This window comes from Pinus tabuliformis, chromosome X, assembly GCF_031772625.1.
Source record: "Pinus tabuliformis cultivar Carrire ecotype Pingquan chromosome X, CPIR1, whole genome shotgun sequence".
Classification (NCBI taxonomy): Eukaryota; Viridiplantae; Streptophyta; class Pinopsida; order Pinales; family Pinaceae; genus Pinus; species Pinus tabuliformis.
The window spans coordinates 482587999-482603241 of NC_142308.1; positions in this window are offsets into that span (position 1 = coordinate 482587999).

The window sequence follows — 15243 nt, forward strand, 5'->3', positions numbered from 1 at the left end:
GAGCATCATTTTGGAAGTGAATTTCATGTTGGATCTCACACTTTGGAGGAAACCCACCTATTTCTTGAAAAATCCCATTATAGTTGGAAATAATTTCATACAATTATTTTTTATGAGTGGGATCACAACCTTGGAAAGCTTCAGATGTCTCCACATCTTTTACTCTCACAAACATGAGCATGCACCCTTTTCTGGAATTGATCAATCTCTTCATCTGGCATGTACTTACAAGACTTTGTTGGCATTGTAATATAGGTGTTGTCCTTGATGGCAACTCACTCAGATGAAAGATCACAGTGCAGCATGACAACATCAAAGAATTACAGATCAGACTACAAAGAATGAAGAAAGAGAGGTATACGCAGGTTCACCTTGACCAAGCTGTGTATACACGCAGGTTCATTGAACAAAAGTAGCATATATGTACACACACACTTTCAAAGAAGGAAAAGCGCGTACATATTGGAAAACTAAGTTTTTGGTCCGTGGTATTTGGTCCAAGCTATTTTTGATCCATGGTATTGGTCCAAGGTATTTGGTCCGAGGTATTGACCCTAGGTATTTGGTCCAAGGTATTAGTCCTAAGTGGTTTTGATCCATGGTATTGAGAAAGGCCTAAAACTATATAAGGAGGAGAAGATCATTAGGCCAGGTGTACAAGTATTGAACATCTGATGAAGTGTGAGATCTAGTATGCAAGTTATTGGCTTATGGTGTTGTGCTTGATCTAAACCAAGGATGAACCTTAGCGGTTGAAGAAGGATAAGATCTAACGATGGATTGGGATCTTAAGAATTGAAATAAATTATCATTATGTGGTTTGATCAAATATAGTCTAGATCTGAATACTGATGCATGTGTTGTTATGTTAATGTTATGATATTGGTCTCACTGAAGTCGGGAATAGCTGCAAAATTATGAATTAATATTTGCAGACATATATGCTAGTTCGCTTTGTTAAAAGCGCGTATACACGCTGGTTCGACTCATCAAAGTAGCGTATACATTATGAAACATGATATTTGAATTTGCAGTTGGTTCTAGTGGTTTTTGTAGATTTCTGGGTTCTACTCTGTGTTCTGGTGACTGTGTTATGATGACATTATTCTGAATGATCAGATTGGTTGATTATGATTTGCTTCAGTAATGATGGGTTGTTAGTGATTGATTGATTTAGTTGTGGTTTATTCAGAGATTGATGATTGAGTTTCAACGATTGGTTGATACAGATGTATCTGATGGTGGTATTGCAGTTGTGATTGATTTTGAGCTTCAATGTTGTTGATGGGTCCAGTATGAAAATTTGATGAAACATGGCCTTCAAATTATGGTGTTGTGTTCCTAGTGTATCCAGTCTAAAAATTTATGAAACGTGGTCCCTAGAGGAAGAAAGAAGGTCGTAGCCTTCTGTAGGTCGGCGCCTACGTACTAGTAAATATATCGGTTAGTACAAGAGCTACGGGGTTGTAGCTCCCTTCTAGTAGAAGTTGGAGAACGAGATAAGGTTGTAGCCTTCTGCAAGTGGGTGCTTGCATACTGGTATGAGTCTGCACTAGTACAATATTGTAAACAGGTTTTTCTTATATTAAAGAAGACAGCAGCAGGTGGTTTTTGTCCTGCATTGGGTTTCCACCTTAACTCTTGGTGTTCATGTGTGTTTCTTATGTGTGATGGTTTGTTCTGTTTTTACTGCACCTGGTTACTGTTTATATGGTTAATGAAGTAATGATGCACTGATTAAAGATCAACATATGATGAATTAACTGAATCATAAGTTTGTTGGATATACGTTAGTTGCCTTAAATATAGTTGCATGTACACACGAGTTCCCTTCACTGAAGTGGCGTATATGAATCTGATTATGGAAATGAAAAAGTTATTGATTTGCTAATACTGATTCACCCCCCCCCCAAGTATTATTTCCAATAAACTTGCACTAATCTTGGAACGGAGCCCTAGCAATGTATTCCACCTCATCTTTTGTGAGATGATACTTGTTTTCATGGCGAAATAAAATTACTTTCCTTTCATACAAATATGGACTCCCCAATACAATGCCACAAATATCCAAGGTACAACATCAATATCAACCTCATCTACTAGTTTGGATGCAATCACAAATATAGACCTACATTGTTTTGTTACATGCATTTTTTCTTTGTCACACATCCAACCAAGAGGGTATGGCTTTGAATGATGGTATCCCTGCCAATCAAATAGTGCTTCTAGTTTTTCATGCTTTGGACCAAGGCATACAATCCTTGTCATATATAGGATATAGTTTACAACAACTTTGGATAATGTCTCTGAATGGTAACATACAGGAAACACAAGTTTCCTTCGCTACATCAACATGGCCCCCATGGTGTACCCACTAGCATCTATCTCAATATCAAAAGGTTGTTGGAGGTCAAGTAAGGCCAAAACTAGTGCAATGTTGATCTTTGCTTTTAGTGTATCAAAGGCTTTTTGTTGCTTTCCTCCCCACTAAAAGGTTTTCTTCACACTCGTCAAAGCATGCAAGGGAGATGCAATGATAGAGAAATTGGCAATGAATCTCCTCTAGTATTGTACTTCACCAGAAAATCTACAAACCTCTTTAACATTGGTGGGTTTAGGCCACTTCACAATCATATCAAATTTAGAAGGCTCTATTTTTAACCGTCCACCTTCAACAATGTGACCCAAATAAAACAAAGAGGTCTTACCAAATTCATACTTAGACATTTTTACAGATAATTTTTCTTTTTGCAAAACGTCAAGCACCTTTTTAACATGACTCACATGATCTTCCCAATTTTAAATGAAAACAAGAATGTCATCAAGATACACAAGTACAAAATCATCAGGAAAAGGTCTAAAAATTTCGTTCATTACCCTCATGAATGTGGTCAGAGCATTGCACATTCTGAATGGCATCACCAGCCATTAAAACAACCCTTGTTTTGTCTTGAAAGCAATCTTCCATACATCTTGTTCTGCAATCTTGACGTGATGATAGCCACTGCGCAATTCTAGTTTTTTTTTATAGACAACATTTTTCAATTGGGATAATAAATCATCAATGTGAGGGAGAGGGTATTGATTCTTCACGTTATCTTGTTTAGTTCCCTGTAATACATGCACATCCTCCATGTGCCATCCTTCTTTGGCATCAACACGATGAGTGAACCACATGGACAAGAACTCGGCCTTATGACCCCTTGGTTCAACAATTCCTACACTTGTTTCTTTATCTCCTCCACCTCAATGGCAGGCAACCTGTACATACCAATGTTTGGTAAAGGAGCATCCTGATGCAAGTGAATTTCATGTTGGATCTCATGCTTTGGAGGCAACCCGCTTCGTTCCTGAAAAATCTCATTATAGTTATAAACAATTTCATACAATTATTTTTTATGAGTGGGATCACAACCTTGGAAATATTCAGATGTCTCCGCACCTTTTTCTCTCACAACCATGAGCATGCACCCTTTGCTAAAATTGATCAATCTCTTCATCTGACCTGCACTTACAAGACTTGCACTAATATTGGCATGATGAGACCTAGCAATGTATTCCACCTCATCTTTTCTAAAATGGTACTTGTTTTCATGGCGAAAGAAAATTGTTATCTTTTCATACAAATATGGACTCTCCAATACAATGCCACAAATATCCAAAGGTACAACATCAAGATCAACCTCATCTACTAGTTTGGATGCAATCACAAATCTAGCCCTACATTGTTTGGTTACATGCAATTTTTCTTTGTCACACACCCAACCAAGAGGGTATGTTTTTGGATGAGGCTTGGTCTCCAAACCTAGTTTCTTAACCAAGGATTCTAAAACCAAATTTACTTGAGAGCCAAGATCAAACAAGGTTTCCACTTTAGTATGTTTCATCACAACTCTAATATGGAACAATTTAGTTATCTTCCGTTCATTAACAAGAGACTCATTTGAAGAACTTGTACTTGTGTACATTTCATAACTTTCATTAGAATGAAGAGAAAGGTTACCTTGTATGCCCACTACTATGATCTGTGTCTCATCACCGGAGTCAGATCCAAGTTCCTACTGCACAGTTGCCACCATATTTTGCTTTTCCTTTCCACCAAATCTCTTTAGCTTTAATTCCATATGTAACTTCCAACTGTGTTGATCATCATGGCCTTCCTTCTTGCAATGTGTGAAAGATGGCTTTGCTCCTTCTTCCTTCTTGGTTTTCGCTTCCTTCTTGTCCTTTCCCTTGCCTTTTCCTTTTAACTATCCATTATGAGGTTTGAAATATGATTTCTTGGGATAATCCTCTTTGTCATTCTTGCCCCTGCTCTCAAGGTGAATGGCCTTCACAATGGCCACATCAATAGTAGTAGGCTCAATAACAACAAACAATGCTTGATGTAACTATGTAAAGGAAAATATTCTTTTTTGCAGTTTCTGGAGAATCAAGTGGAATGCCCAAATTTAAAGCTTGTTTTCTAAACTCTTATGTGAAGATTTTCACATTTTGACCCTTGCCTTGTCTTAAATATTTCCGTTCCATTACAGCCTTTTGTCGATAACCCAAAGGATAGAATTAATATTTTAATGCATAAACAAAATTGAACCAAGACGAAAGGGGATTACCCAAAATTTTGCTACCTTTCTGCAGCTTTATCTCCCGCTAGACGAGAACGGTGCCACTTAGGTGAAGAGATGCTAATTGGATCTTAGCCTTATCTTCCTCGATTTGATGAATCCAGAAATATAGCTCGATCTATCTAATCCAAATTTTTAACTTTTCTGCATTACATTATACATTATATGAGGGCAAATCAAACTTTACATCTAGCTTAAAAAAAAAAAAAAAAAAAAAAAAAAAACTAGATGCATTCCTATGATGCCTGCTAGAAGGATGAGAAGAGGAAGAAGAAGAACTTTCAGTGGAGGATAGAGAGGGAGGTTCAGGAGGCTCTCCTCCTTCTCCTCAATTTTACCATGGATTTAATGAGGCATGATCATATGAATCTTTCTTCTCAATATTTTCCATTGTCTTCTCATATTCTGCAAATAATTTGTCCACTTTCTTTGTCGTGGTGAAGAAGATCTTGTGATAATCTCGCTCTTCCTCCAACTGAGCATCCTCATTTTCCATGTTTTGCCTCTATGTTGCACGCCATGCTTTGGGATCAAAGGATTTGAGTTTTCCTTTGCCTCTTTAGAGCTTGTTCCTGGTTAGAATTCACTCATGCAACTCGCATCAAGAAGACCTGCTCTGATACCAAACTTGATCCAAATCTTTTACTTCAAGGATGCATATAAAACTGAATTTAAAAGAGAATTTAACCAAGTGAAGCATACACATAAAAGAAGTGGAAATAAAAATCAACCATGATAATAAAGGCACACAAACAAGTTGATAATGGAGTTCACCCAGTGTGGTCTATGTCTCCTAGCCCTGCTCAATGTGGGGAGGCCTCTTTACTTAATTCATAGTGAAATCAAATTACATGCAATTAAAAAATGACACCTTATACCTCCACTTCTGGGGATGGCCTAGAAATGTAGACCTCTACTAAAGAAATAGACTCCACGGTCAGATTCCTAGCAAAAAATAATGAAAAATGTTGGCCCTGTTCTGTGTTGGTGACATTTGGGGCTCTAGGGAATCTTTTAGATTCCCTACAATGTTCCCTATAGGAATATTCCCCAAAATTCCAAAGGAATCTATCTTAAAAACCACGCCCAGATGGGCTCCATATCTAGTTCTAGCTTCTCGCACATTGCTAAGTTCGGCCTCTGACTGCTTCATGCATGCTTCCTCCCCCTCAGTGCTCGAGTTGGATGAGTTTAAATAAAATTTCCTGGTATTCGAGTGCTATGATCTCTTGCTTATACCCAGCTTCTTCAAGCTAACATACGTATGGTTCTATAACTTGGGGTGGGTGCTTCGGGGTGAAGGATGGAGTTCCTTCCCACACCCCCGGTTGATTGAAAGATCTTCCCGGTTCGAGCATGCTTTCTAGAATCCAGTCTCCGAATCCAATTACTGGTGATGTTATTATCCCGGGCCGATGTGACCGGTAGAAGTGCCCGCTATAGCTGGTGTTTCCAATTCATTCTAATCTCGTTCGAGGGCTCGAGGGCAATGGCTGCTATGGGCTATGATTGGGAATGAGGATCTCTCTTCCGGGTATCATTAATGCCAACTTGTCGGGGTGGTTAGCTAGGTTGTGTTGGGTCATTGACAGGTCGACGATCGGACCACTGTCAAGCTGGTGGTCTCCACTGTGGGTTGTCATATAGGCTAGCGGCTGGTGGTTAGTGTTTGGTTAACTCTACTAGTGGACTGTCCAGCGACTATGTCGGGCAAGTTCGACACCCACCTGAGTTGTACCACTAACGATTTCCATTTATATATATAATGTGTTAGACCATTGACCAGTTCGATCGACTAGCCAACGAGGTTTGACCACCCATTGGCCGACAATCAATTTTTTAATTTTAATATTATTTAGGCCAACCAGTTCCATTTTCTTGCCGATTTTTTTGGGGTTATTGGACAAATTAACCAGGTGACAAATTCATCACCACCTACTACCGAAAAGGTCCAAAATGTCACCTCCTTATGAAAAATAGACAATATTGACTAGGCGCCACGTGATGTGCTCTGGTTGGTCCGTATGAGTGACTGGGCTACTCACCGGTCGTTGACATCATGCTGATTTCACTTGCTGCATATCATCACCTGATTTGCTCTCCTTTGTCCATAAGACTATGTCACCCTGCTGATGTCAGCATCCATATGGGTGACATGCATCTATACTATTTATGTTAGCATCCGTATGCTTGACATTAGTGTCTGTATTGCTAACGTCAGCATGACGTGTGTCACCTATGGGTCTTGCTTGCAGAAATTTTAGTTGTTTCCAAAAGACTTCAGTCAGCCATAACTTTCTCATATAATGTTAGATTGAGGTGTCATTTTTGTCGTTGGATTCATAATGACGAGCACTTCGATTTGATATTGGTTTCACTATGCTTTGAGGAATTTGGAAAATTGGCCTTTTAGGATCCTCCTAGATCAATGAGAATGGTTACAACCATGCAAGCTAAGTGCGGTTGAAGGGAAGGGTGTGTATTATTTGAAGTGAATGTTTCTAGTGATAAAGGGGAAGGATGTTGAGGATGATGAATTATTGAAAAGGTATATTGTATTGCAACACTTTCATGATGTGTTTCTTATAGATATTTCAAAGTTACTACCTCATAGGGAAGTGGATTTCTCCATTGAGTTGGTACCAGGAGCAACACCAACATCTAAGGCACCTTACAGGATGACCACTTTGGAGTTGGTGGAATTGAAGTTACGACTTAAGGAAATGATTGATAAAGGATACATAAGTCCAAGTGTGTCACCATGGGATGCACCAGTGTTGTTTGTGAAGAATAAGGATGGTACTCTCATACTGTGAATTGATTACAAGTAGTTGAACAAGGTGACCACCAAGAATGTGTTTCTTATAGATATTTCAAAGTTACTGTCAGGCGGAAAGAGTCGATTGTGCGGACACAACCAACCTCCCTAGGAGCCTAAGACTCTCTAGTGACAAACAAGACAAACAAGATCTATCCTTCTCTAAACATGCATTATGATATGAGATATCAAGTGTTTTGTTCTTACCTTTGTCCAAACGTTGTTGTAGAAGTCCAAGCTTTGTTGATCTGGATGAGCTCCTCCTTTTCTCCAAAACCTGTAATCACCAACAGTCAAACAATTAAATAGCACCTGATTATAACATAAAACAAAGCATATTCAGCATGTAGACCAAGGAGCACATGAAATAACTCATAAACAACAAGTTATTGAGAAGAATGGACTCATTTGCATTAATAGGTAACAAAAAGAACAAATACAACCTGAGCCTTGGTGTTGTGCAAGTCCTTCCCAGGGTCCGTCAAGAGTTCTCCTTTACTTTGACAAAGCACACCCACTTCCAAATAGAACAAGCAAAGATGGCAATCTCTCCTCACAAGCTTCTAAATGGGAGTCCTAATTCCTGCAGCATTTACCCTTAGAAAATGTATAGCTTCAACCTCTCCTCCTTCTAACCCAATGCCTGTATTTATAGTGCTCAAGAGGAAGTTAATCAGGTCCACCATCAATGGGATAATCCCCTCTTTGGATGGGATAGCTCCCCTATTGATGGGATAAGTTCCTCTTTGGTAGGAGTGCATGAACCATCTGGAGGCGCTCAATACACGTCGAACAACCTTCTAGAATGCTCTAGAAATAACCACAAGTGACTTTTTAAAGATGAAACTTGCGCATTTTAACCTTTTCAGGGGGACGCACCTGCACCTTTACATACAGAGCGTCCAAAGACGCAGTTTTTGTGAACATTGGGTGCGTCCCCGCAGGTAAGGTTGAGACAACTTGCGTCCCCAGAGATAAATACATTTAGAAAGACTTTCTCTCTTTTTTGGAGTTTGACATGGAAAGAAGAGGCATAAGACTTGCCTAAGAGGGTAGCATGACTGTTGATAGAGTCATCCTAACTGTAAATGGTCATGGTGACATTTTTTAGTGTAACAGATTGCCCCCTAAAGTGCGAAGCCTGAAATAGATTAGGGTTTTGTATTATCTAGGAAGGGTGAAGCGCTTTATCATTTCAAGGATTATCTCGTGGAGAGCCTGGTCAGAACCTGCAATTTTCAACACAAAATACATGTATAAGATTATATCATCACTGAGGTAGGCATTCCCATACTCAGATTTAAAACTTTAACTAACAGACTAACTACTCTGATACAGGAATGATCTTGCAATACATCATAATCATAGACTTTTGTAGACACAGTATGGGCGCAGCCATCTGTTTGTGATTAGTCTACTTAGATAATGAATACAAAACTCCTCGCAGCCTGGATGGTAGAAACTAGATCCAGGGTCTTCATTTCTACTGCTCGAATTGGTACGATTCTAGCCATGCGAATAAATGAGTTGATGTCGAACATGGTAGAAACCACTTGATTACCAGTCAATGATGTAAACTGTTAACAAGCGTGAGAGAGACCACCAGTAATGTCAATGGTTCTCAAAGTACCCAGTACAATCCATGAGATGTGAATGAATGAGTTGATGTCGAACATTTCACGGAATCCTTTGATCGAAAGTCAATGATGTAAACTGACGTCAAAGGCGAGAAACCTGCCATTGATGCATGCAGACTTCAAGGTACTGACGATTTCTAAGTCATCTCTCTAGATAATGTGCTGATGTCGATAGAAAGCGACCCGTTGCAGGCAAGCCCGCAACACGAAATCATTGTTCAAGTTGAAGAAATGTTGCTGTAAGGACTAACTCAGGGATGGTCAAATGGATGACAAGTATTTTTCAGATGAAAGTTTTGCTTGCAGACCTCTTGAACACATAATGACACGACAGATGGCTTGGTGACGAATAACTCAAAGTTAATCCCCGGAACCCGGTTAAAGACTTTCAAAGTGGTTTGATCAACTGTGAGGTAAAAGATTTCCCAACCCAGGTGAATGAAAAGTGTCGTGTTCAAGAGTGGTAATAAAGTTTCTTTTGAGACAAAAGGTAACAAACAGGTTCATTCTTCTCTCTTTTCCCCCACCATTTCTGGCAAGTACCTCTTTATTTTTAACAAGCTTGAGGAGGATAACATATGCTTGATTATAAGCTCATCCTTCGGATGAGTCCAACCTAGTTTTGATTCGAACCCTAGGAAGGAGTGGTTCGTTCCTGTTTGTAATTGAACAGGTCCTTTACTGTGAAATGTTTAACGAGCCCAGTATAGGAGAAACTCGGTGTTTTTCAATTTTAGAGAGTCTGAAAAACTTAAGAAGACTCCAAGTTGAACTTTTTCGTAGATTTGTGTCCCTCAAGCCCGAAAAAGTATAAAATAATACCTGGGGGAACCGCTTGATCTTGCGACCAAGGAGTACTTTTCATATTAGTGTCTCTGATCTGAAAAAGTAAAAAAGCGATCAATGACACGTCGTTTTATTTCCGTATCGAGTTTGAAACGACAAAAACCCGGCAATCTTTTCCTGATTTTACGGTCAGAAAAGGGCTGTAAGGGGACTGTCTTTTAGTTCCGTTTTAACGAGTGTAAAAGAAACGCTCGGCAATCTTTTCATGTTTTAGGAGTCAGAAAATGGCTTAAAGATGACTCTGATGTTTCACTTTTTCGTAAGTTTTAACGAGTTCGAAAAAATGATAAAAAAGTACTCATGGTTTTCACTTTTTCGTAAGTTTTAATGAGTTCGAAAAAGGGATAAAAATGTACTCATATGGCCGACTTTCAATTTAATTTACGAGCAGGAAAAGACGGAAAGAACTCAGCATTTTCATTTGTTTTACGAGAATGAAAGATAGCAAAATAATCTCGGTATTTTCATGAGTTTAACGAGTCTTGAAAACAACTAAAATTGACTCGAAATAGGTTTCATTTTTTACAAAAGCTTGAAACAGAGAAAAACTATGCTTCAAAGTAGTTTCATTTTTTCACAAGCTTGAAACAGAGATAAAACTGTGCTTGATGCCCCCTAAGCGTAACTGCTAGAGCGCATGCCCCCCAGCTTCATTTCATTCAACCAGTTGGATGAAATGAAGGTTGAGTTACGAGATCATTTGAAAGACTGGACCTAAAACAAAAAACTGAAATAACTAACCTAAATATACAACTTAACATCTACGAGATCTAGTCAAACTCTCGACTCAAGTAGAGGAGGATTTGTTTCATTTTTTAACGAGCTTGACACAGGAAAAGAACTATGCTCAGATTCGGTTTCATGTTTACGCAAGCTTGAAACGAAAAACTATGCTTGTTATAAGTTCACATGTCCCCAGCATAATGACGCAAAACGAGGTACATGCCCCCCAAGCTTCATTGCATTCAATGAGGTGGATGGAATGAAGCTTTACTTTCGAAATCTTGGAAAGACTTGAAAAGGGAGTTGTTTCATTTTTTAACGAGCTTGACACAAGACAAAGAACCATGCTCATAACTACTCTCTATGATCTACCTAACAAAACTCTATTCTAAAAACCTTGATTCATTTTTTAACGAGCTTGACACAAGACAAGGAACTATGCTCTAAAATCCTTGATTCATTTTTTAATGAGCTTGACACAAGACAAGGAACTATGCTCATTACTACTCGCTACAATCTACCTACTTAACCTACCCTTGTTTCATTTTTTAACGAGCTTGACACAAGACAAGGAACTATGCTCAAGACTCCTTATTTCATTTTTTAACGAGCTTGACACAAGACAAGGAACTATGCTCCAAAAGTTCGCATGCCCCCAGCATAATGATGCAAAGCGAGGTACATGCCCCCCAAGCTTCATTGCATTCAAGCAGATGGATGGAATGAAGTTTTACTTTCAATATTTAAATTGAAAAGGGAGTTGTTTCATTTTTAAGGAGGTTGACACAAGAAAAGAACTATCCTCATACCTGATTCATTTTTTAACGAGGTTGACTCAGTAACAGGAACTATCCTCAAAATCCTACTTTCTAACTATCTATATAACCTATCCTTGTTTTATTTTTTAACGAGGTTGACACAAGACAAGGAACTATCCTCGAACTAACTGATTCATTTTTTAACGAGGTTGACACAGTAAAAGGAACTATCCTCACAATCCTTGTTTCATTTTTTAATGAGCTTGACACAAGACAAGGAACTATGCTCATAACTACTCTCTACAATCTATCTAACAAAAAACTCTACTCTAAAATCTACTTGATTCATTTTTTAATGAGGTTGACTCAGTAAAAGAACTATCCTCATACTAGCCTGTTTCATTTTTTAACGAGGTTGGTACAGGAAAAAAAACTATCCTCGTACCCACTGATTCATTTTTTAATGAGGTTGACACAGTAAAAGGAACTTTCCTCACACTCCTTGTTTCATTTTTTAACGAGGTTGATACAAGAAAAAACTATCCTCGCACCCATTGATCATGGCTTCCAACTGGAAGAAAGACATGTCAATGGACACACCTTGATCATGGCTTCCAAGAGGTCTTCATCAGAAGGAAGAATAGTTCTTTGGAAGGAACACATGTCAAGGGACTCAAAAGGGATGAAAACATCGTGTTCAAGTAATCCCATAGAGTTTTCCATGTCAATTACCGGATCTAAATCAAAGGAAGATGAGCAATCAATGAGAGGCTCACTTACATCGGTAACTGAAAACATGGGACCAGTTGCCACATAATTAACCCGTGGCAGGGTAGATACCACTTTAGAATCAGAAACATTTAGGGGTGTCATATTGTTGGTAGTTGAAACAAGACTAGGGAACGAAAGCTGGTCTACAGTCACAATACTGCCATTGTGAGGGAAAGACATCACGCGAAAGAGTGTCGATACGACAGCTTTCATTGCATAAACATAGTCTCGCCCAAGGAGTAAATTGAAATCCAAGGGACCTCGAACTACCATAAGATCAATACAAACAGTTTTACCTTCCAAGGTAATAGAAAACTTAGGAAGGATCCCTAAAGGTTCACTAATGGTTCTGTTAAAAGCTTTCAGATTCTGCGTAATAGGTGCAAGCTGAGGGGAACCCAAAGCTTTCCAAACAGTTGAGGATAAAATACTAACAGAAGCACCTTCATCTACCTGAGTACGATGTATGTCCCTACTACCAGCCTTGACAATGATTTGGAAAGGGATAGAGGAAGGAAGACGAGGTTTTGTCAGTCTATTCCAATCAAAGGAAAAGACCTTAGTACTTGGAGGGGGTTCTGTAGAAACAGGTGAAATGCCCCCTGGCATAGAAGAATCTGATGTAACAAGAAGAACTTGAGCGGTATGAAGTTCACTCTCCGAAGGGAAAGTGTGATCGATCGAATGTGAAATTGAATTGACCACTTGATCAACTAATGGATCATCAACCTGAGTGACATGAGTTTCACTCTCCAATGGGAGAGTGTGATCGACTGTACTTGAATTTGAATCAATCACTCCGTCATTTGACGGTAGGTTGGAAGAAAGTTTACGGTAACCAGTTGGAAATTCTTGCTATGGAACAGTAAGGTTTTCCAACAAAGATGAGGCTTCATCCATGTGAGGGAAAATGTGAGTTTGATGACTCCCTTTGCATAACTTACAAGGAAACCTAACTTTACCCTTTTTCCCAGAAACCTGACTATCATTGGTTGATGGATCAATGGAAAGTTGATGAGATTTTTCTGACCATACTTCCAAGACCTTTGGAATACCAAGACAATTGACAAGGAAGTGGTCACCCTTACAAAGCCTGCAAGGGTATTTGGGTTTATGGTGCATGTCAGAATTTTCCTCAACACAACTAACACTTACAGCCATGGTTGGTTGGTTGACTTCTTTCTTATCTTGCTTCTTCTTCTTCTTCTTCTTCTTCCCTTTCTTCTTCTTCTTAGCCTCCTGGTTACTAGCATCAAGGCTTTTACCAGGCGAAGAGGAAGAAATGGAGGAGGAAAAATTAGGCGAAGAAGGTAAAGGGTCAACAGAAGGTTGGTGATGTTGAGATGGTGAACTCTGTTGAGGGGAAGCATCCGGTTGAGATGGAACAATTGGAGTATTTTGGGCCAACGAAGTTGAAAATAACCATATCGGTAAACCTATTGTAAATCCAGGTAATGACAAAGTAGCCATATAAGGAGGACCAACATTTCCAAAGTAAGGAAAAGTACTAGGATTCTCATTAGGAGGGGTTCCTAGGTTGATAAATTCCGGAACATTTGCCATTATATTCAACTTCAGTGAATTTTATTAACAATTTTTAAAACTAAAATTAACAATTCACAATTCACACCTAACAATTAAAATTCACAATTCACACCTATGGTCTCTAAAAGTAAAAACAATCAAATTAACACGCGCTATCAAACCTAGGAGTCAAACCATACACAAACAGTAGCCTTCCGGACCAAAAACACTAGTTGGTGATGAAGCCCAACATCGCCGAATTCAGTACAGAAGTGGTGGGTGGAACAGTTACCCCGGCAACCTGCTTAATGAATAGACTGGACCAAGTTCCTCCACTTTAACCGTCTCGAGTGAAGTGAACCCCCCAGAAAATCCAAGTGAGTATAACCGACGTCTGCTCCAGGTACAGTGGGATCTTCCCTCCACCGTCACCTTGGGTAGAATCCTAAGATAATGGTCACTAAGGTTACCAACAGCAACAAATGCACCTGGGGGAACAGTCTACACTCCGACAGCACGCAAGGGCAGAGTATCAAGCTCAATCCCCTTGCCGGCTCCTTGACAATAATCCAAGGTTTACCGACAAGTGACCCCTGGCTCCTCGACGATGGTTAATCCGAGGTTTACCGTTTGTAATACGTGCGTGTCTGGCGTCGTTCCCAACGAGGGAGGATTGATCCCCTCACTGGTTCGGACACGAGCTCGTGCTTCTCCTTTAAGAGGAGCTTTCCCAGAGTACAAATGAAACAGTTGGATTTATCCTACCACAAGATAAGCTACTTGTTTGGTTTTGCTGTCTTGGAGAGTTAATTACTCTCCTACTCCAAGACACTAGCCTAAGCTATGTTGGTGTATCAGAGCCCTAGAAATGTAAAAATTACTAGATGAATTTTAATTAAGCGCTGTGTTATTAAGGTTGTTTTTACTCAAATGGGTAAATGGATACGAAACCAATGGTGTTATGACCCGACTCAACTGAATGCAATCGAATATGATAATGCAATCCTTTCAATTCGATGAATCCTAACTAAAGTAAGGAGAGAGTTTCCATTCACTTCCAACAATGCAAAAATTGATCACTAAGAGAAAATATAACAGATTCTCTAATGCACTAATTTTATCAAGAAAAACTAATGCAAATCAATTCCAAACCAATTTTTTTATTTTTTATTTTTGTGTAAATTCAATTCAAAGAAAGCTGATCTAAATCTACGATTGATTTTTCAGAATGTAAACTATGCAATGGTAATCGAAGCACAATTCACTTGAAAAGTATGCAAATGTAATCTATGCACATTTTTCATTCATATTCTGAAAGTGAGAATTCTAATTATGCAAATGTGATCTATGCAAGAGAATTCTCAAACACAAGATGATTCTAATGTGATCTAAGAACCAATCAAGTGCAAGTCGAGAAAATTGGGTGAGAGTTCCAAAGATCAAAAAATAAAAACACTCAAAGGCGATTAAAAGATGCAAAATTGTGAAAGGACTGATAGAAACCTCTAAGTAATGACCAAAGGAAAATAAATCAAGAATTT